Below are 20,694 nucleotides of genomic sequence, written 5' to 3' on the forward strand. Positions count from 1 at the left end.
CCCGCTCTTCTTCGCCATCCCTGTGGCCGCCCCCGGTCCCCATCCCCATCCCTATCCGTATCCCCATCCCTGTCTCTGTTCCCATCCCCGTCCCCAGCTCGTTCCCGTTTCCATCTCGTTCCCGTTCCCGTCCCCAGCCTGTCCCGGCCCCGCTCGCTGCCAGCCCCGCTCGCCGCCAGCCCCGCTCGCCGTGGGCCGGCGGAGGCGGTGCCGGGGGGAGGCGGGCCCTGCCCGGGAGGCCGGGCCGAGCGGGGGAGTTTATCCCGCTGGAAGGGAACAGCTTCTCCCGCTGAGAACTGACAGCGCCAGCTCCGTGCGGCTGCGGGGACCGGCCCCGAGGTGAGGGGCGGCGGGGACAGCGCGGGGCTGAGGGAGCGCGGGGCTGAGGGAGAGCGGGGGCTGAGGGAGAGCGGGGGCTGAGGGAGAGCGGGGCTGAGGGAGCCGCGGGCACCGCGGGATGTGCGGGCAGGGCCGCCGGGGCTGCCGGGGCTGCGGGGCTCGGGGCGGGCAGGGCGCGGAGCCCCGGCCGCCGGGGATGCTCGGTGTGCCGGGCCGGGCCAGCGGAGCGGGCAGAGCGGAGCGCGGGCGGGCCCGGCGGAGCGGAGCCGCGGGGCCGCGGGGCCGCGGGCGGGATGCGGTGCCCGCAGCGCCCCGGCCGCGCTCCAGGTGCGGGGCCGGCGCTCCGGCCGGGGCAGCCCCGGGCGCTGTGTCCATGGTGCTGCAGCGGGTCCGGCACGGCCGGCAGCGGAGGATGCTCGGGGCCGGAGGGGCGATGTCCCGCCCCGCTGGGGTGGAGGTGGTGATGAGCAGTACGGATGGATGGATGGATGGATGGACGGACGGACGGACGGACGGACGGATGGATGGATGGATGGATCCGCTGCGCGCCGTCCATCCCTGCCGCCCGTGGGGGAAGCACCGCCAGGGCAGCGCTGGGCTCACCTGGCTGCTCTCGTAATGAATGAACAGCTCTTTTTTTTTTTTTTTCTCCCTTCAATTTCCCAATCGCAGAAAGTCGGGGAGCCTCTCACAGCCTGCAACAACTGAGATGCTATGTTGAAATATATTGTGTCTTGATGGCATGCCTCAGGTTCGCAGGAGCGTTTTGTAATCTTCCTGGTGTCATTTCTCCCCAGGGTATTCTGCAGCTAGAGAGTGCAAGTTCCTGTGGTGTTGTAACTTTGTGGCCCTGTGTACACACGACAATACTATGCTGACTTAACAGGGATGCGTTCATTAATATCAGTGATGTCAGGCTGGTATTTATTGTGATCAAAAGCTCAGGGAATTATCAATTTCTGGATATCCTGTGGAATTTAGGTTCCTTTAAATCAGATCGATCAGTTAAAATTCTCCGTGAAATAACCAGGGGTTTGGATTTGTATTTGTGGCTTGCTGCCCCATCTGTGAACAAGCTTTTGCTGTAGAACACCATTATAATGTTCCATTTTAAAATATCTGTTTTCTGGTAGCAATTAGTCCATCATTTAATAAGTAATTTACCCTTTAAAAGGTTACTATGATTTGTTACTAGTTAACCAAAAATTCTCAGCGTACACCAAGCAATTGTGACACATGATACTGAGGGCTCTCCTTTGAAAAGAAGTTTCACATGGTGTGCTCTCATTAAAAATCAGAGTTTGGTGCATCAAGTGATGTGTTTGACATCATTATTCACTTTGGCTGTCACCAAAAAAAAAAAAATTGCTGCAAAAATTGCTCAGAGATTTAATTATGAGATTACAAGAAATCACTCCTAGCAGTGTGTTAAGGCATGTGGCACAATATAAGCATGGGCTTGTCAAGGGGAGAGAGAGCTGAAAAAAATAGTTGGCACTGACTTTGAATGATAACCAATCAGAAATATAATATATAAAGGTATTTTTACACAGACAGCTTTTGAATTTGAATGTTTTTAGGCATCAGTTTTGTAAAAAATCTCACTAACTTGTAGTGGTTCAGCTGTTCTGTACTTCTAAACAGCCTTAAGATGATCTGTATTTCTTAGAAATGCCAAATTCCTGGATAATACAATGTATCTGACATCAGCATTCGATGAAATGTCCATTATAACACGGAATATACAACTAATATTTTTCCAGATCTAAATTTGCATTTCATGTAACGAATCTGAAATGAAGGCGATGAAATACTAGAATTTAATTGAAGGATATCGAAGCTATGCCTTTTAACCTTCCTTGTGGGACTGATAAATGCACCCCTTATCAACAGTGCTTCTGAATCTGACTCTTTTGTGGACTTCTTTAAATAACCATAAGTCCGTTTCTAAGTCAATAAAATAAATTTAGGCACTGTTTCAATTACTTTTAGTGTAATTTCCTCCTTATAGCAATGGCTAATAAAGTGAATTTTGAAAACAATTTTATTGTGAAAACGAGAAAAATTTAAAAGTAGAATGAAAACTCTGTCTTGTACAAAGCTGGACCAAATAATGAAAAGTAAACTTAATACTTTTCTTCACCTTGATTGGTGAGGCCCTCTTCAGGTATTTTTTAAATGTAATCAGCTCAGAATGGAGTTGAATATCTTTTCTAGCCCTTTTTAGTAGCCTAATTGTGAATCACTAATTGTGCGTGTTTGATATTCAGAATCTGAGTTTCTTTTACAAGCTTTTTCACGAGGATTGTTCCCATGTCCTTCTCTGTCACGCAGTAAAAGTTTCCAGTGCAGTTACTCAAGAGGAATCATCCTACAATTACAAATTCTCCATGAGTCTTTTGAAGTCATGGATACAATACTTTCCATTAGTTATTGCTACTAGTTTCATTTTTTAATCACTAATAGGTTTGTTAAATCCAGCATGATATCAGGTGATAAGTGCTAATTATTTCACTCTGTATTTCCAAAACGGTGTCTAGTTTTTTAACAGCAGGATCTGGTTTGCAGGTACTTTATACCAAATGTTCTTTGTGCGTCAGGTCACTTTTTGTGAACTAACAAGAGGAAGAGTTAGAAACAATCCAAAGCAAGAGAACATTGATGTTCTCAGTCCTACTCCCACGCCACAGACAGAACTTGGGGGTTCCCAATAACAGGTCAATTTAAAGGACTTCATTTACAAAGTACTTGGGGAAAAAAAATCTCCTGCTTGCCCCGTCTTTTTCCCTGTGGAGGCTCTTCCGAGGCAGAATGAAAAATGAAAAAGGCATAAGATTTGTCTTCGGATTCTCAGGAATATGAAACATCGAGTGATGCCTTCAGTAAATAATAAACCTTTGCTATTTCTTTTGTCTCTTCCCCCTTCCACTTTTTATTTTCCACAAAGGGAAGAGCGCAGGGAGTTTTTCCAGTGGTGCTTTGTTTTAAATGTAGGGTAGCCCACCTTTTTACAGTGGTGCTGCTTTCAGGTTCCAGGGACAACGTAGAAAATGCTGGTGCTAAGCAAATTATCACCCTGGGACTCAGCCCTGTGGTGAGTGGGCTTGGGATACTCCCAGGTCTTGCAGGTATAAGGAAATAGGAAGGAGAAAAGAAATGTGGCAACCATAGGAAACATTAAGTTTCTACTTCAGCATCAGCCCTTCTGCTGCAGCATGCACTTCCCTCTTCCTCCTGCTACAAAGTTGTCAGCTCTTCTCACACTGCAGGGCAAATTGCAATAAATCTGTCGCGGAGTTTTGCTCTTTAAATTTAGACGGGGGGAAAAAAAATAAAGCAAGGCCTATTCTGCAGTCTTCCTATCCGGAAACTTTCGCAGAACTGAAGTCAATTTGATGATGTTCACATTTTTCTCCCACTCCACCCACACCTTCCATTATATTATTTGGCCTGCTTGCCCTCTCATAAACCACTGTATAGAACTGAACTAAACAATGACATCATTCCCCAATTAAAATTTGTGATACATGAACTATATAGATAGTTTTAATTACCTGTGTTGCAGTAGTACCGAGCAGCCTAGTCAAGACTGGGGCCATCTTCTTACTCAAATGAAATAATTGCCCCTGCCCTCAATACTGCGTGATCTGGGACATGAGAATGCAAACAGTTCCCCGTTTGCAATGGAGAAACAATGCAGGAGGGAGATTGAGGCAAAAAATGACATTGAAAATTTCAGTGTGCCCATTTATGCTTGCAAGAGTAAATGATGCTGACAATGGTAATAGATTCTAATCAGCATTATGACAGAAAAAGTTAGGGATTTGTGTAATAAAACTCCAAATTTGCAGCAAAAAAAACCACCTCAACTTCTGAACAGTATCCTCTTTTCTTTACTTGGCAGTTTTTAAGCTTTCCCTGGAAATAGGGGAATATTCCCCTTAGACAGGGGAGGAGAAGGAACCAGCTCCAGAGCCGAGTTGTGAATTTCTGGAATGGACTAGCAGGAGATGCTCTGTGGACTTGCATAAGCCACCCCCTTTCCTCATGACTAAGCAGATCTCCTCCATGCCATGCAGGCTGCACATTCAGGACAAAGTCTATGAATTCAAGTCTCTGAATCCCAAAGTCTACTCTGCTGGTTGATAATTAGCAATTTACAAAACACAAAGCTGCCGCAGCTCTGGGGATGTATGTCCAGCGCTGCGTGGGGTGAACATCCGTGTGGGGTTCTGGACATGCTTATAGGGGACGTGTGTGTGTAGGGAAGGGATTAACCCTGTGTTAGGAATGGCTTCCTGCTAATCTCAGCAGTGCTGAAAGGCTCTGTGTAACTTCTGATAGCACAGGGTAATAAATATTAGGTAATGTCCCAACAGAAAATACACAGAACACTCCACGCTAGCAAAGAAATTTCTTGGTTTCGTGGAAGATGCATTGAATCTAAAAAATATATGAAATCCCAGCTTTCTTGAGGTCAGTGGTGATGTGCTGTCTCAGTAGGATCAGGTTTGCAGTGATAAAAGTTTAGTCCTCTGTACAGTTTGCTCCCATGCAATTACTGCTGGATTCCTGCGTGGCTGTGGGTTTAGCATGCTCAAAATTGAGGCTCCGGCTCTAAAGGAATTGCTGCTTGCTCTGTGAGACCAAATGCCTGAAATTAAATAACCATGGGTATGTATTATAGCTTAAGTCCTACATATTTTTCTTTAAAACTTGTGAGAAATGCCAGTGTAACAGGAGGAGTATGTTCATCTGCCTTTTATGTGATCAATTTCTTAACATATTTCAGCTCCAAATGAAACACCAACATTTTGGTGCAGACGTTGCAGTTGGTGTTAGTTTATTCTAGACTTCAAATTAGGCATGGACTCTACTTTTGGTCTTCTCACAGCTATTATTATGCCATTGTAAAATAGTCTACTTCGTGCTGCTCTATGGGCTGCTGGAATTTGTGAGCTCCATGGGGATTGATGTCTTTCCTCTTTATCACAGATCAGATTGTGACATATTTTAGATTCCCTTTTGCCAGAATTCTAGAATTTTTATAGACCTCCAGCTCCAATTCCTCTAACTCACCTGTGTGTATAAAATCCGAAATATGTGATTTGCATCAGTCATACTTTCAGCTGTATGGAATATCTACAGGATAAGGCAGAGCAGTGGAAGTTTTCTTATTGCATTTTGTGTTTCCCTCCGAGTTTCAGCATTTACTTTGCAGAGAATTTCATATTTGCACAGAGCAGTCCTGCCCAGAATTATGATCTCGTCTTAAACTTTTTACACAACACACGATTACACTGCGTTGCATAAAGTGGGATTTTTTTATGTTATAATATTGCATGAGAAGTCCATAGTACTTGTGTGTTTGTTTAGATTTATTGAACAGAGAGGTTGTGTAACTGCTGTCAGTATTTGTGGCCGTGTAGCAGCAATTCTGAAGTTCGAGAGGCTTTGAACTCAGGTGCCATGTGTGTACAAACTGACTGAGGAGCCTTTTCACTCCCTGTGCTAGGGGAGTATTTGAATATTGCTGTGAGCTGAGTGCTCACCCATGGTGCTGTGAGAGAGATGTCAGGCTACCAAAAGACTCAGATTGTTCCACCAAAAAAAGGAACTATGGAAAGAAAAATGTTAATTACAGGCTTTAACACTCACACCAAGATGTTCTAGTAGGGGTGGTCAGAAAAACAGGTTTTACCACCTGGACCTGGTGCTTTGTGGTGCTATCTAATATGGGGGCTTGTGGAAAAATGCAGCCACTTCTATTTACTGCCTTTCATAATGTACATATTTCCTCATGATAGGTTTAGGTCCTGACTTTTTATGTCTACAGTAAATAAAACTGAGAGTTTATCCTTCCATCTCGAATGTGTTTTCCTTGGAGTTGCTGTTCCCTACAGTGGTATTTCAACTACAGGATTTTATGCTGAATCTCAGTTTTTAAGCTTCATGGAAGCATGTTATTATGTGGTACGTTGCTAGATTGATTTTGAATCCTACCTATGAATGAAAAAAAAAACAAGAAACCCAAATTTTATTTTCAGTTACACCCAGAGAAATCTATAGATAAGCAAGTACAGAAGTACATGAGGGCAAAAGGTTGCTTCATTTACTCAGAGTTTATCTGTATTCTCTAAACTTATTCAGAACCATATTCAGGGAGAAATTTTGAAGGGGCTGCAGCAGAGGGTCTCGTTCCCTTCAGGATTAGGAAAAAATATAATATTTATTTGCTTTCTAGCAGTTATTATGTCTAAAACAAAGTTCTTGCACTGACTTAAAGATGAATACTCCAGTGCCCCCGAAGTTAACCAGTGATAAGGGGTGGATTTATTTCATGGAGTCACTAAAGTTCTGCAAGGCTTCCACTGTTTTTCTTCCCTGTTGTCACTCCCAGATGCCAACATTAGCACTTAAACTGCATTTCTGAGATGCCTTGTTTGTACATCAGGGCATGATAACATGTTTGAGGTTTGAAATTATTAGGAAAACTAAGAAACACAGACAAGTGTTTTATTTCTTTTAAATATCCCATAGTATTGGCAATTAAATTGAGTTTTACAAATGGGTGGATATTTGAGGGTACTCGCATGGAGGTGCAGACTTTTTGAGTTTTGCCTAGAACAGGATTAGAGAATGTGGAAACAAAAGTTCTGCAAATGTGCTTTCACTTTCAGAATTTCCAGCTGTTGCTGAAGCTGGTTTGAGATGACAAACAAGATGAAACTTTAAGCCTTATTTAAAGCAAAAGGGTTTCTCATTAAATCATCTCTCTGAATGAAATAAGCACCATTTAAAAGGTTTATTTTCCTGCATTTGGTTTAGATGCTTTTGCATTTACATTACAGCTATTGCCAGAATTGCTGAACTGGCCTGGAGTGGATTCTTTAGTAAAGATCTCATCTAAATAGGAGTTGTTCATTTGACTACAGAAAACAAGTTTCCAAATTGGTGCTACAAAAGTTTCAGGTCTTGAATTTAAAATAGGAAAAAAGCAAATATTCAAGAATTCCACTTAAAAGCTCAGGGTTTTTTACCAACGGTTTCAATGTATTTTTCATTGCTAAGGCAAGGCAAAATAATTTTTAAAAATCTGATGGAAGCGCAATTAGTAGTTCCTACCTTGCTTCTCTGGGTTATTGTTGTTGTTGCTGTTATTAGAATTATTATTATATTTAATAAATGCTACTGGAAGCAAATTCCAGCCCTTCTTTGCCAGCTTTTGGAGCACTATTTGTGATGTGATCTTGCCGGTTGTCTCAAACTGGTGAATTGTTTTTGTGACACTGAACATTAGGCCATGATGAACAGGAAACTCAAGAGGGTTCCTTGCACAGCTTCCTTTGGGCACTGCCCAAATTCTGTTCCCTGACCCTCGTGTGGCCAGGATATTTATTATGTCCCCAAAATCTGCTTTAGTGTCGGGCTTTTTGCAGGGATCCAACACCTCGGATAAAACCCACACTTGAAATCCTTGCACTGCTCCAGGTTTTCAGACAGGGTAATGCATCAGGTTATGCAAGCTGCATTCTGACACAGGTAATGACATTTGAGGAATTATTTTCTTAGATCAGGATTACTGATTTATTAAGAAATAGTGATTACAGCACAGTTGGCGTGGGCAGGAATTCTTGACAGTGCCTGAAGTACTGGGAAACCCTTCAGCATCAAGAACCCACTTTTCCTACAGCAGCGACATTTTCTTGTAGACATCTTCTTCAAAAAATTTTGGCAACAAAAATCGCAATCCAAAAATAGAATAATAAAGATCCACATGCTTTATTTATATATATAAAAAACCCCACTTAGCAGGGGAATGTCAGAGTCCACAGTAACAGGTCCCATTATGAAATGAGCCTATCGCTGTTTTCATTGGTATCTGTCAATTTTTTCATGAGTCACAGTTTTGTTGAGAACGGCATTTTTTATGCAAGGGAAGAGTTGCACACAGCACAGCGACTGTGCTGTACACTGTGAGCTGTACACAATCTGCTGTTTCATCCTTCATGATGTAACACTGAGGATGTGGAAGTCATGTGCACTTCTTGCCATTCTTCATTTTGGTGCCAATTTCGAGTAGGTGAGAGATCAGAAGAAAGCCCAGAAAACTGCTCTGTGTTTTCTCAATTCTGCTTTTAAAAGATAACAACATTACCAGTGCCCTCCTCTTTTCTCATATTCACAAAACAGAATTTATGCAGAATAGGTGGAGTAACGTGTGATGTTAAGATTGGCTCTGGCTGTTTTAATCTTGTGAAATAGAGAGATTATCTTTAATCTTAATGGAGGCTACTGGTGTGCAGCGTGATTAGATTAATTGCAGTGGTGGATTAGGGCAGGGATCGAAGGCCAGTGTGGGACTTGGAGGCCCAGCAGAGCAGGGAGTTGGGAAAATGGGAAGAAGCTGTCCACAGTGAATATCAGGAAAGGATATTAATTAATTAATTAATTAAAGGAAATTTCAAAGGAAGGCAGTGGGCAGATTAGCTATGCCTGCTGAGTTTCTGTGTTTATTTAGCCCCTTTTATTTTTGCCAATGAAAAGTATTAAGAATGGGAGAATTCTTTAAAAAAATACAGATGTTTGAATTTCTTTCTCAAAGACTAAAGTTTATTGTTGGAACCTTCTTGATTTTGAATTCTTCTCTCTGGTCTCTTATGAGATTTTCAGCTTTTCTTGGTTTAAGATATGCTGACAATGCCATAACGTGGTCTTTCACTGTATTTTGGCATCCTTGCTCATTGTTCTTTTTCTGCCCAAGTTTGCTCTGTTTTTTAAATCTAGCCTTACTTACGACTCCTCTGAGAACAGGAACTGTCTGATCTGCTAACAACAAGTGACAGCTTTCCTGTCACTGGGGACAGCAGGGCAGGCAGGGAGTGTTGCTGCAGCCCGAGGTGAGTTTAGAATAACAATAACTCGTCCATAGCCCCAATTTTCTGTCCAGAGCGTGCCTCTGACGCAGGCTGGGCAGCAGATTCCTGTCTCCTCCCCTCCCCAAGAACAGGAAGGCACAGCATACAAACCATGTGGCAAGTTTGAGTTTCTGCTCCAGTTTGACCCTTAGACACGAGGGCGACTCTTGTGTTGGCACTGGTGAAAGAGCTGGACTGGGCATCTCCACAGAATGGCAGAGTTTTCATTTGAATTAAAAAAAAATAATATTTTTTTTTAATTAAAAAAAATTTAATTTGAATTAAAAAAAAAACAAACCCACAACAAATTTCTAGGTGTGACAACAGTGGGACCGTATCTCCCTTTCCTCCCCAAATTTTGAAGGGACAAAGAAAGGGAGGAAAAGGGCTGAGGTGAACAAAGGAAGAGAAAGTAGAGAGAGCCTTTAATTGTCCTGGAAGGCAAGCAGGAAAAAGCGAGGAGGAAGAAGGAATTGATGCAGGCATGGTTGCCACTTTCCTGACAATTACTCCAGGAAAGGCTGATGAATGTAGTAATTATACCTGGCAGTTACTCTGTGAAATAAAGGGATTTTCTGGAGTTCAAAACAGCCAGAGTGATAGAGCACTCATATAGCTATGAATATGGAAATGAAATAAATGAAATAAAGACAATGTAGGCTAAGTACTAAATAGCACTGCTGTCTACTTCCAGGGTGTCATTTAATCTGTTGTACAGCTCCTGGAAGAAAACATCCGCTGAGTAAGAATTCCTGAAATTAAATCAGAGAAAAAAATTGGGAAACATGCTGCAGAAGGGAGGGTGGCAGTGGAAAGGGTTACTGACAGAGCCCATAGGATTGTCCTCCTTTCATCTTCTAAAAGCCATTCTTCAGAACAGATTCCCTTATTTCATTTGGTGCTGAACAGCAAATCTGGTGAAAAGGGAGTTTTCCTCTACATCCATGGAGAATGTGGATTCTCCTAACAGCTGGGAGTGATTTTGAGGTGCCAGTATGTAGTTCACTATTCCCAGAGTAGGAGAAATAATTAATAATAATAATAATAATAATAAATATGAATACTTAAAACTGCTTCCAGTTTGCTGCAGTATTGCCGTTCTTATGTTGTGGAGTCTTGAAGCAGCAAAATATCTCCTGTGTTTTTATGAGACACGAAGATGGATGGGTAAATGCCTCTGTTGGATGGCAACTACAGGAATTTGATCATTATCGAGAATGGAACTTGTATTTTAGAGTTTTCCATCTGTACAGGGGCTTCTGCACAGATATTTCACTGAAATGAACTGCAAATTTGGGATGAAGAGGTCAGAGCCTCTCTTAGTGCTCAGTACAAGGGTATACCACCAAAAGCATCTCTGGTGAGCTTTAGGAGAGTCCTGTTCACCTTCACACTGGGGCTGAACTTCCAGAGTGGTGAGAACCCAGCACAGGTATTCCCAGCAGAAACTGGGACCACGGGTGGGAGAAAAGCTGGGTCAAAATTAAATAACTGAGTGCCTTTGAGTTAAACCAAGCAAAACCCCAAAGCATTGGTGTTGCCCAGTCTCCCTGGACACAAAGGCTTGGACCTAGCAGCAAATCAGAGAGGGCTCAATCTGGGCACAGGTGCAGGGAGTGGATGCATTCTTAGAACTGTCCCTGCTCCAGTTCTAGCTCAGCTAATTAAGAGCCACTCCATCACTGCCCTGAAAGAATTTAGGAGCCAGCAGAGGCCATGGACCATTTGCAAAAGGCCATTTACAATTTCCACCCAGTTTGATAAAGGGACAAGCATGGCCAGAGTGGGAGCCCTGGTGCCCTTGTGTTTATTGACATGGAATCAGCTGAAACACCTTCCAGACCTGTTAGCATTTCTTCCTGCCCTCAGAGCAAGATGATCTGTGCTAAATGTTTGGATTGCATACATTTTTAGTTCTAAAAGATGAGTGATTTGTAATCTGGGGATCTTTCTAAGAGAGCTTGTGGCACCCAAGACACAAATTGTGTTTGGTAAACTAGAGGTTGGAGTTTCATGAAAAGAAAAGTCTCTGCAGGTCATTTTAGCCTGTGTTGCCTGTTGATTTGGCTCCCATGTAAACAAATAAAAGAAATAAAGCCCAGAATCTTTTAAATTACTCCAATTTTTTTTTCTCACCCCTGGTGAAACAACAAGTTACGGGAGTTTGTGGCGTGATGGAGAAATTCTTCCTCTATTTATTCATCTGTGCTGTGCAGATCTTAGTGCAATACTTGTATATGATACAGTCACTGCGCTGAAAAATAATTTGAGTTTTTTATTGTCCTACTGTCTGTTCCAAGAGCTAGAGACAACATTGTAACTCACCTGTAAAGAATATATTACAAACTGTTTGCTCTGAAAATTCCTCCTGGCTCCAGTGAAGGCGCAGAGGGCAAACAAAGTTCTGAGATGTGTGCACAAGGTGTGAGAGAGGGGGGTTAGGCCTGGCTTTAATTCCTGTTCTGGTCCTTCAGGGCAGCCTAAGCTCTGCTCACCATCTCCTGCCTTGAGTGGGATTGCAAAGGACAGCAGGACCACATTGGCTGGTTTGCCCCAAACTGTGTCAACAAATAAACCATGGAATTTTAATTTTGTGGTAATTAAATAGAAAGCATTTTACACAGAAGTGTAAAATCTAAAAGATGAACGTGTATTTTAACATCTGAAAGTTTGAGAGCTAAAATATTTGACAGTGTTGGCACTATTTTAAGTTTCATTTTTGCCTTAAAAGTTCATAAATATTTTAAGTGTTAAATTCTTTCAGCTCTGTGGTCATTGATTCAATTAAAGGAGCTGAAATTATCTTGTTTTGTTGAGACTTAAAAAGAAATGTCAAGAACTTTGTATGGGTAATTAAACAGGTGAAGCATTCAAGAAGAAATACAGAATAAGCTATAAAATTTTTCAAAAGAGTGAGACATTTACTTCATAATAAAAATTGGACAATTCAGAGACTCAAAGCACAATTTCAGAAGAAAATTTTAATATTTTAACTTCAAATAATTGACTGGCAACCTCAGAAACAGCATAGAGAGGAGGAAGCTGTTTCCCTTTGTAAGGGCATTGTCTTGAGTATGGGAAGCTAGAGATGGGGAAAGCATTTATTTATATATGAAAAGCATTTATTTCTATAGGAAAAACACCCCAGCACTCCCCAAGCCCTTTTGTTCTTCTTAACCAAAGAGGAATTTTTAAAGGAATTTTTTAAAAACAAAACTTGTCATTTTTTAACCCACTAAACTGAAAGAAGGGGGATTCAGTTTGGATGTTAGAGGGAAATTCATAATTAGGAGAGTGGGCAGGCCCTGGCACAGGGTGCCCAGAGAAGCTGTGGCTGCTCCATCCCTGGAAGTGCCCAAGGCCAGGTTGGACAGGAATTGGATCCACCTGGGACAGTGCCCATGGCTGGGGTGGGACTGGGTGATTTTTGAGGTCCCTTCCAGCCCAAACCATCCTGGGAAGCTGTGAAGCCATCCCCTCCTTACGTGTGCTGAGGCAGCAGCACAACCACAGCCATTCCAAACTGGAAGAGCAATCCAGAAATGCAGAGCTCTGGGAGATTCTTTCCTCTTTTCTGAACCTTTAAGGCATATTTTTCAAATTTTCTCCATCCACCTTGGAAAACCTGAGCTGAAGTGGGAATTAAACCATAAGAATGGATATCTGGTGTGTTAATAGCAAATCAAAATTTTCAACTTCAATGGTTTGTAATAGGACTAAGAGTAACACAGAAGGAGAAACAAAGGGAATGATGTGGGAATTATTGTGGCTGTTAGAAAGTTAAAAGGGCTCTGCCCTTATCCAAAGAGTTCTTTCAGCAGTAGGACCAATTCCCTTCATTTCCTATGGATATGTCTTTTTAGAATTCTTCATTCGGATTTTTTTTTTTTTTTTTTACTAGTTGAGCTCAAATTATTGCTCTTCCAATGGTGACACCAACAACGATTTCAGCCCTTTGAGTTCAAACTCCTCTACATTTTTAGTCAGTTCTGGCTGAAAAAAGCCAAGAGTTTCCAAAGCCCTCGGGATGAAGAGAAAGAGCCCAACAAAGACACGATAGGAGTGAATACTATAAGGTTTTTTTCTTTACAATGACTTTGTCAACTGAAACATCATTTTTTTAATGGGCATTATATGAATCAATCTGTTAAACAAATATTGGTGTTTTAGAATGCATTCCAAAATTTGAAGTATTCTGCATACCTTTGGATGCGCTGGCCAGCTTCTGGAGCCACTGAAATCTGGGACTTCTTAGAAGTTCCTCATTTCAGAATGAGGCTGGATCTGAGTATTTCACTACAGGGAACTGGAAGCACCACAAATCCCACAGGGAAACATTTCCCTTTTGGTAAATCAGTCATGGCTTCCAGAGCAGAAGGCCCAGAAAGGCATCTAAACATTTCCACTTTAGTCTCAACTACTTTGTCCCTCTTTTGAATTTCCTTCCTCTGTATCTGAACCGTGAGCTGTTATTCAAAAATTGTGTCAAATCATCAATTCAAAGGGCCTGAAACTTTTCCAAGAGAATAAAAAAGCAGTTTGTGGCCTCTGGGAGAGTAAATTCCAGGGTTAATTTATAACTAAAGCAAATGTATCTATAAAAAGAAGAAAAGCTCCATAAGAAATATGTTAACAAATGACAAGAAAAAAGAGGCTTGATAAAAGATATCAGGACTTGTTTGGCACCAGTGATTTTATGACTGAGGAATTCAATTATAGGTGTGTTGGGAGTAGCAAATCACAATCCTTTAAATTGCTAATGGGAGACAAAGCTCTTTATCATGGCCTGAATGTGCTCGCATGAAATGTTCAGTCCTGCCCTCTGTAAATAAACTTTTAGTGCCTGCACTGTGCATCTGCACCAGCCCTGTGTCAGCACCGTAAAAAAGATACCCCACGTCTGTTGAGTCACTCCTCAAACACTGCTGGAGCAGGAATGATGTTATCCATGAGATTCCTTCCTCTAACATGGGGTGTTCAGCTGGCCCTTTTTCCTGCTGTATTATGGTTATTTTTCTGGAGTGGTGCTGGATTTGTTGGCAGGAAAGCTCGGGCTGTGTGACCTCAGAGGGCTCCCAGCGATAGGCAGTGAATGCTATCGGCGGGGATTTGTTTGCTTTCTTGTTGGACACATGAGTGTCACAGAGCTCTTGGGCTGGTGATGCAGATAATGACTTTGGACTTGCCCAGGAGAGGCAGATTAGGTTGGGATCAATTGCAGATTAAGCCCTGCCTAGAGTCTGACACCATGGGAAGGCTGTCTGCTCCCTGCTGTGGGAGCAGTGAACCCGTATCTCTCGTCAGCCCTGGAAGGAGGAAGGGCTGCTGCTGGAAATGCAAATTTACCTGGAGGGAGATCCCCCTGCTCACAGCTGGGGCAGGGAAGTGCAGAGCACTCCTCCTGAGCCTTCCAGGGCCGGAGAGCTGCAGACACGGAAACTCGTAAAGGCAGCGGGGCTGCTTTGAGGCTCCTTTGAGTCTTTGTGGGGTTTTGTTGGTTCTGTTATTGCCATGATCTCCAAACCCTCCCTTTCTACTGGGCCATCCTTGCAGGAATGTTTATGCTCGGTTCCCACCCCAAACTATTAAGCCAGCCAGTTATACAAGAAGTAATAGTAACAAAAATAGTAAAAGTTACAAATAGTAATTCACTTTATTTCATTATCGCTTCCTTTTCTCCTTTTGGCATCCATATAGCTGACAAAAAATGTTGTTTGCCTAGCAAAGATTCAATGCATAAAGCGTTCACCCTGAATATTCAAAAAGCAAAACATGGAATTCTTTTTGGTCATCTCTTTATTGACCAGTGGGTTTTACTTCTGGTGAGAAAATTATTCTCTCCTAAATAAGAACTTATTTACAGTTGTTGGTTTTTACCATCTTGAGCATTTGAAAACTTTAAAATATAAACGACATCATTCAATTTCCACTTATTTAACTAATTGTCTTTGTTGGTTTCATTGACATAGAGGCAGAAAGACCAAGAAGTGTTGGAGTACCCCTGTCTTAAGCTATTAAAAATGTTTATTATACATAATATATAATAAGTAGGTAAACACTGTGATTGCTAGCTGGTAATCAGCCCATAGCACTAATACTGAGAATTAATTTTACAGCCTCCTGATTTTAGATCAGGTTCATGAAATCCCAGGGAAGTGTGTGAATTTCTGAGACAGAATCTATATTGTGAAGAGGAAACAGCAGTGCTGTAGAGGTCAATATTCCACACAGGAATAGGAATGTGTTCCACAAAGCCAGTGCTGCCCTAGTGCTCTGCGTGCAAGCTCACAGGCCTTAAAACTCCTCACAGTTTACTCTCAGATGACACTGAAAAAAAAATTTTTTTTTTAAAAAAGAGGTGAAAGATTCAGGGAAAGACCTTTGTTAAAATGCTGTTTTGTTGGTTAACTCCCTCTCGCCTCTAGGAATGCACTGGTTGTCTGTCAAGCCCACAGGGCTGCCCATGCTGCAGAAGTGTATGAATTTGTCTCTACGCAGAGCTGCCATTGCTTTTTTCCTTATCTGTGAAGGAAACACAGCAACTCCCACTGGGGAAATTTCATCTTAACTTGATCTTAAAATAAAAAAATCAAGGGAAAGGTCATATCCTAATAAGCTGTGCAAATCTAAATTCCCAGGGAGCCTCAAAATGACATTGTATGACTAGGGCATTAACAATTTTCCAGCATGTATTTTTGAACTGCTTACAATAGTGGTTTTAACATCCCAGAACAAATAGTAAAAGCAAGACACAACTGGCAGGATCCAAGATGTGATTCACAGCACGTGGCCCATTGATAATCCAGGGGAGTTGACAAAGACAGGGGGATTGGCAGCTTTCTCTGCTTCCATTGAGATGGAGATCTCGGGAGGAAGCTTTTTATTGCTCGCTCGATGTGTTATTGTGATGGCAGGATCAATAGCTTGCACTTTTCCCCGGTCTCAGATTTTGGAGCGGTGATTCCCTCGATTCCCTTGGGTTGTCTGAGGAAGGAGGCGGTTCTGTGGTACCTGCATGCTCTGGATGGAGATTTTGGGTTGTTCTGGTCAGATATTGAGCAGGAGGCCCAGCACACCTGTTCAAAACACATGCTGCCTCTGCTGTCCTGCAAAAAGTAAATTAAATGCACTGGTGGAAATTTTACAGCCAGGTTCAAAGGAGCCAGTGTTTGTCTGCAAATTATCTTGTCTGACTCAGTGGCCAAACATGGAGAAAGCTGTAAAAAATAATCCACAGTTCTGAAATGAACCAAGCCCAGTGGCAGATTACACCAGAAGCAGTTCAGAAATCAGAATGAGACCAGTTTCTGGTTGTGTTAGTTCTGCACACCGTGCCACAGAGGTTTCAGCAGCCCTTCCCTTGTGCTGGCAAGGTGTGCCATGAGCCCAACACTGCTTGGAGCCCAGTGAACACCTGTCTGCTTCGCAAATATTCTGGTGTTTAGCCTAATTTGTGATGCTGCATTGATAGCAGGAAGGGAAGGTGAGAGATCAACCAGGCTCTACATTCACAAGCCCTGGCAATTTGGGTGGGTGGAATGGAGTTAGATCATTGTTGTGCTTATGTCCATCCTGGTCATGTCCCTCTACACCAGGGACATCACTGCTGGTGAAGAGTCCCCAGAGCTGCTGGAGAATCACTGCTCACTTTGTACAGAGTGCAGGGGTAAGGTTTAAAGCAGATGTCCTCACTTTGTTAGCAAAGGACAAGAAGGGTGTGGGGAGCACTCAGCTGCTGGAGGCCCCTTCTGATCTCATGGACTGCAGCTGATCCCAAAGTTCCCGGAGCAGTTTTGCGTCAGGAGAGTCTTACCCTGACATTCACTGCTCTGTTACACTCCCCCTCACTGGATGGAATCCAGGTGTCCCTTCACAATTTGCTTCTTGGTGATATTCTCAATAGTATTTTAACATAATTCTTTTTAAACACAGCTGGATCATTGAAGAGATCCACCATTGGCACACAGAAGTTTGTAACTACTGAGCTTGGTTTGGCAACTAAAGAAAACTGAGACCAGTAAAAAGTGCCAGGAGCTTACCCTCAGTCTGCATCAGAGCCACATGTTTGGCTGTTCACACGCCTGCTTCAGGGGTTACAGAAAGTCACAGAAATGACTTTTACTTCCTCACACCAAACTTGCTTGCCTAGAAAAGAAATCTTCTAAAAAGAAAAACGGGGTTATGACAGTAATCACTTATGGCAAAGTTAACTGTGGGTATTCTGGACAACTGAAGATAAATTGTTGATTTAAAAATAAACCAATCCAGTTAGCAAATATCCCAGAGCCTATGGGCAAAATTGCAGTGTGTGATTTGTGGTTTGTGTGTGAGAATGGCACACGTATTTGGATTGAAGAAATATACTTACACATAATTACTCAAAACAGCACTTCTCAGGAAGTTAGTTAATATATTTTTCCATGGAAAAGAAAAGGCAAGAAATTAGCTATCAATGTTATCAATCATAGTATTTAACTCTACGCTTTTGGCTTGAATTGTGGCATATCCTTATATTTCACACAATACGAAACTGAAGGATTTGCTGTTAGTTGCCCTCTTAGGTTCCTCGCAGAAGAAATTCCTGCAGCAATTTAAATATAGCAAAAACCAAGACGGTGACAAGAACACATGACAGAGAAGGGAACTGAAATTTTCTCAATCTCTTTCTTCCCCTCTTTTTAATGCTGTTAAAATTTAACACAGCTGCTTTGCTGGTACCACTATTGTTAATGTTGCATAACCCTATAATTATTAATCTTTTTGAAACACTGTTAGAACCTGATTATACACTTTTCTCCTCAAGTGAAAGCAGAAAATGCTGTCAAAGGCAGGATGGCAGCTCAGGTTTTTAATGACAGCAGGTGAGTTTCCATGGGCTGGGATCTCTGTGAGCTGTCATCTCAAATTCAGACTTTCAGAGGATTCCAAATCCATGGGGTGGCTGGGGCACGCTGAGATTGCCACTCTCCCCACAAGACTTGTGTGTAAAACACAAACTGCAGGGGCTTTACTGCTTCACTCAAGCACTGGGAGATTCTTTCCAGCTGCAAACACATCTCCAAAAATGACTAGTTAGGAGCAGCTGTTAAAAATAGCAGAATTGTGAAATTGGACAGAAATAGCTTTCTCCTGAGCTGCTCTGAGCCGTGGGTCCTCTGCTTTCTGTCGGTGTCCTCAAGTGATGTCACTTGAGCTCTTGGACATTTCTTGTCAAAAATAGCAAGGCCGGTTTCCATCTCCTTGAGCAGTGACTGGGACAGTGGCAGGGGCCCTGAGGGTGTCACTGGCCACCTGCTGACTCTGTGGGTCAACGATCACCAATATTAAGAATCACATCGCAGACAGCTTTTGAAATGTTTGGTTTATTGCAGAGGCAAAGAACAGTAGCAAAAGCTGTGGAATTCTGTTTATTGACAGACACAGATATTTTATTTATTTATTTACTATATATATTATTTTATATTCTTTTTTTGTAAAGAAATAGATTTATTTATAGATATTTATTTTATTTATTTAAACATATATCTAAGCACATATTTAAACAAATATGAATACAAACAGCCCCTGCTTTGGGGATGAGGGACACTCACAGGAGTGACAGGCAGCTCACGAGTCATTTTCAACACCTTGGCAGGTGAAAATGTTTGTTCCTTCATGGGCAATTCCCACAGGGGTATTGGAAAAATTTTATTTCAAAATAGACAGGTTTGACAAAAGTAGGAACAAATCACATCAGACATATTCTTAGGATATTAATAACACAGAGGAAGAATAATCCAACAGAAAATAAGATCAAAGAAATGTCTTCCTTTTAGTTTTCAGACACATTATAAAATCCAAGCCATGCCAGATAGCTTATTAGAAAATACAGCAGGTTTTTGAAACTGTAACGAAGTCAGGACTTTGTAGAATTTCCCATTAATGTATCATTATGCAGGTTATATTTAAGTTCTTTTTGAAGTGCATTAACGATTTTGAAATTAAATAAAAGATGAAATCGTGTTCATTCCCCACCAATATTTTGTCTTTTTTATTGTTGTTAAAGGGCTGCAGGGGGAATATTCATCTCTTAGTTCAGGTTCAGACAGCACTTCCCTATTGTGTTTTCAGTAAGTTCCTTCTGTGTTCTGAAGAGAATGGTATCTTGGGGTTTTTTTCCCTTGAAAAGTACATTTGGAAAAGAATTCATAATTTCCATCAATTCTGGGCTGTGTTGCAGGGGGGCTTTTCTCAGAAAACTGAAGGGGGGAAGAATGGCAGGAGGATTCAGGTCCCCTTCTTTAATTATCACCCAAAGTGAGCTGATAATCCCGTCTGAGCCATGGATTGTGATATTTTCTTTTTGAGTGGTAAAGGGGGTTGAGTTTATCAATTTCAGAAGGAAAATTACATCACCGAAAATAATTTGATTTGCCCAATGCATAAAGTGACATCCAGGACTACTTGGAGCTTGGTAGGGAAGCTGTTGGCTATAAACTTACAATATTAACCAATATTATAAGTTGTTAAATTACAATATTAATATTATAATAGTCATGATAAGTGTTTAGTTTAGAACTCAAGATGAAGCAGTTCTGTTCTGGGGCTTTCTGGAGTCATTATTTCACAGTAACTCAGACCCTGGGTGCTGGAGCTGAGGCTGTCTGGGGTTTTTTTCTGCTGCTCAGTAGTTACTATAGTTTCAGCTACCAGTTTGCACAAAGCTTTTCTGAACTATGTAAAACAGAAAAATCCTAATTAATTCCTCTCTTTTTTTGCTGAAAGTTAAAAATACAAAAGGAGGTGTGTTGGTGCTAACTTAATTCCCAGTTTTTATAGTGTATGCTTTCTCCCAGTTTGCTATTATTTAGTCAAACACAGGCTTTAATATTAATATTTCTAATAACAATTCTCAATGCTTTATTTCCTTCAGAAATTCCCCACCTATTTTTCTTCTGAAATAAAACACTGAGCACAATGTTACTTAATACTGTATTTTATACTGACCCCCCAAAAAAAGAAGAACGGGGAAGATTTTCTTGAAGGTTGTAGTCCAGCAGAAGACTCACAAGTGAAAACTGTTCAAGGTATTTAAATCAGGAGCAGAACTCCACATTAATTTCCTGGTGCTCATTAAATACTCCTCAGAGTGTTGCAATTGCAGTTACAGCAGCTCACCCTCCCTGTGCCCTGAGCCCACACTCCCAGCCTGAAGCCACCTTGACTTCAGGAGAGCTTGAAAGCTCCCTGGAAAAAATTACTGTTCAGAAAGAGGGAGCACATGGGAGGCAAAGAACATTGATCTAAACCTGTGATAAGCATCCAGCACTATTGAGAGCAATCACTCTTGAATCACATGTGAAAACATGTCAACATGCTTCGGCTGGGAAATTTTTGGAGGGTCAAAAGTACAGGAGTCAGGTGACAAGGGATTGCTCTGGTGCTGGAAAGTGGCTGA

At 41.8% G+C, this 20,694-nt stretch overlaps 1 protein-coding gene across 1 annotated transcript in view; it reads left to right on the top strand.

Moving 5' to 3' along the window:
- Positions 1-219: 219 nt before the first annotated feature.
- PPARG (peroxisome proliferator activated receptor gamma) overlaps positions 220-20,694 on the top strand; it is a 51,291-nt gene continuing 30,816 nt past the window's right edge. The window contains exon 1 of the mRNA XM_038149279.1: positions 220-339. The gene's annotated coding sequence lies outside the window, so the exon portion shown is untranslated. The remainder of the gene's footprint in view (positions 340-20,694) is intronic.

The sequence above is a fragment of the Motacilla alba genome, chromosome 12 (genome assembly GCF_015832195.1).
Source record: "Motacilla alba alba isolate MOTALB_02 chromosome 12, Motacilla_alba_V1.0_pri, whole genome shotgun sequence".
NCBI lineage: Eukaryota > Metazoa > Chordata > Aves > Passeriformes > Motacillidae > Motacilla > Motacilla alba.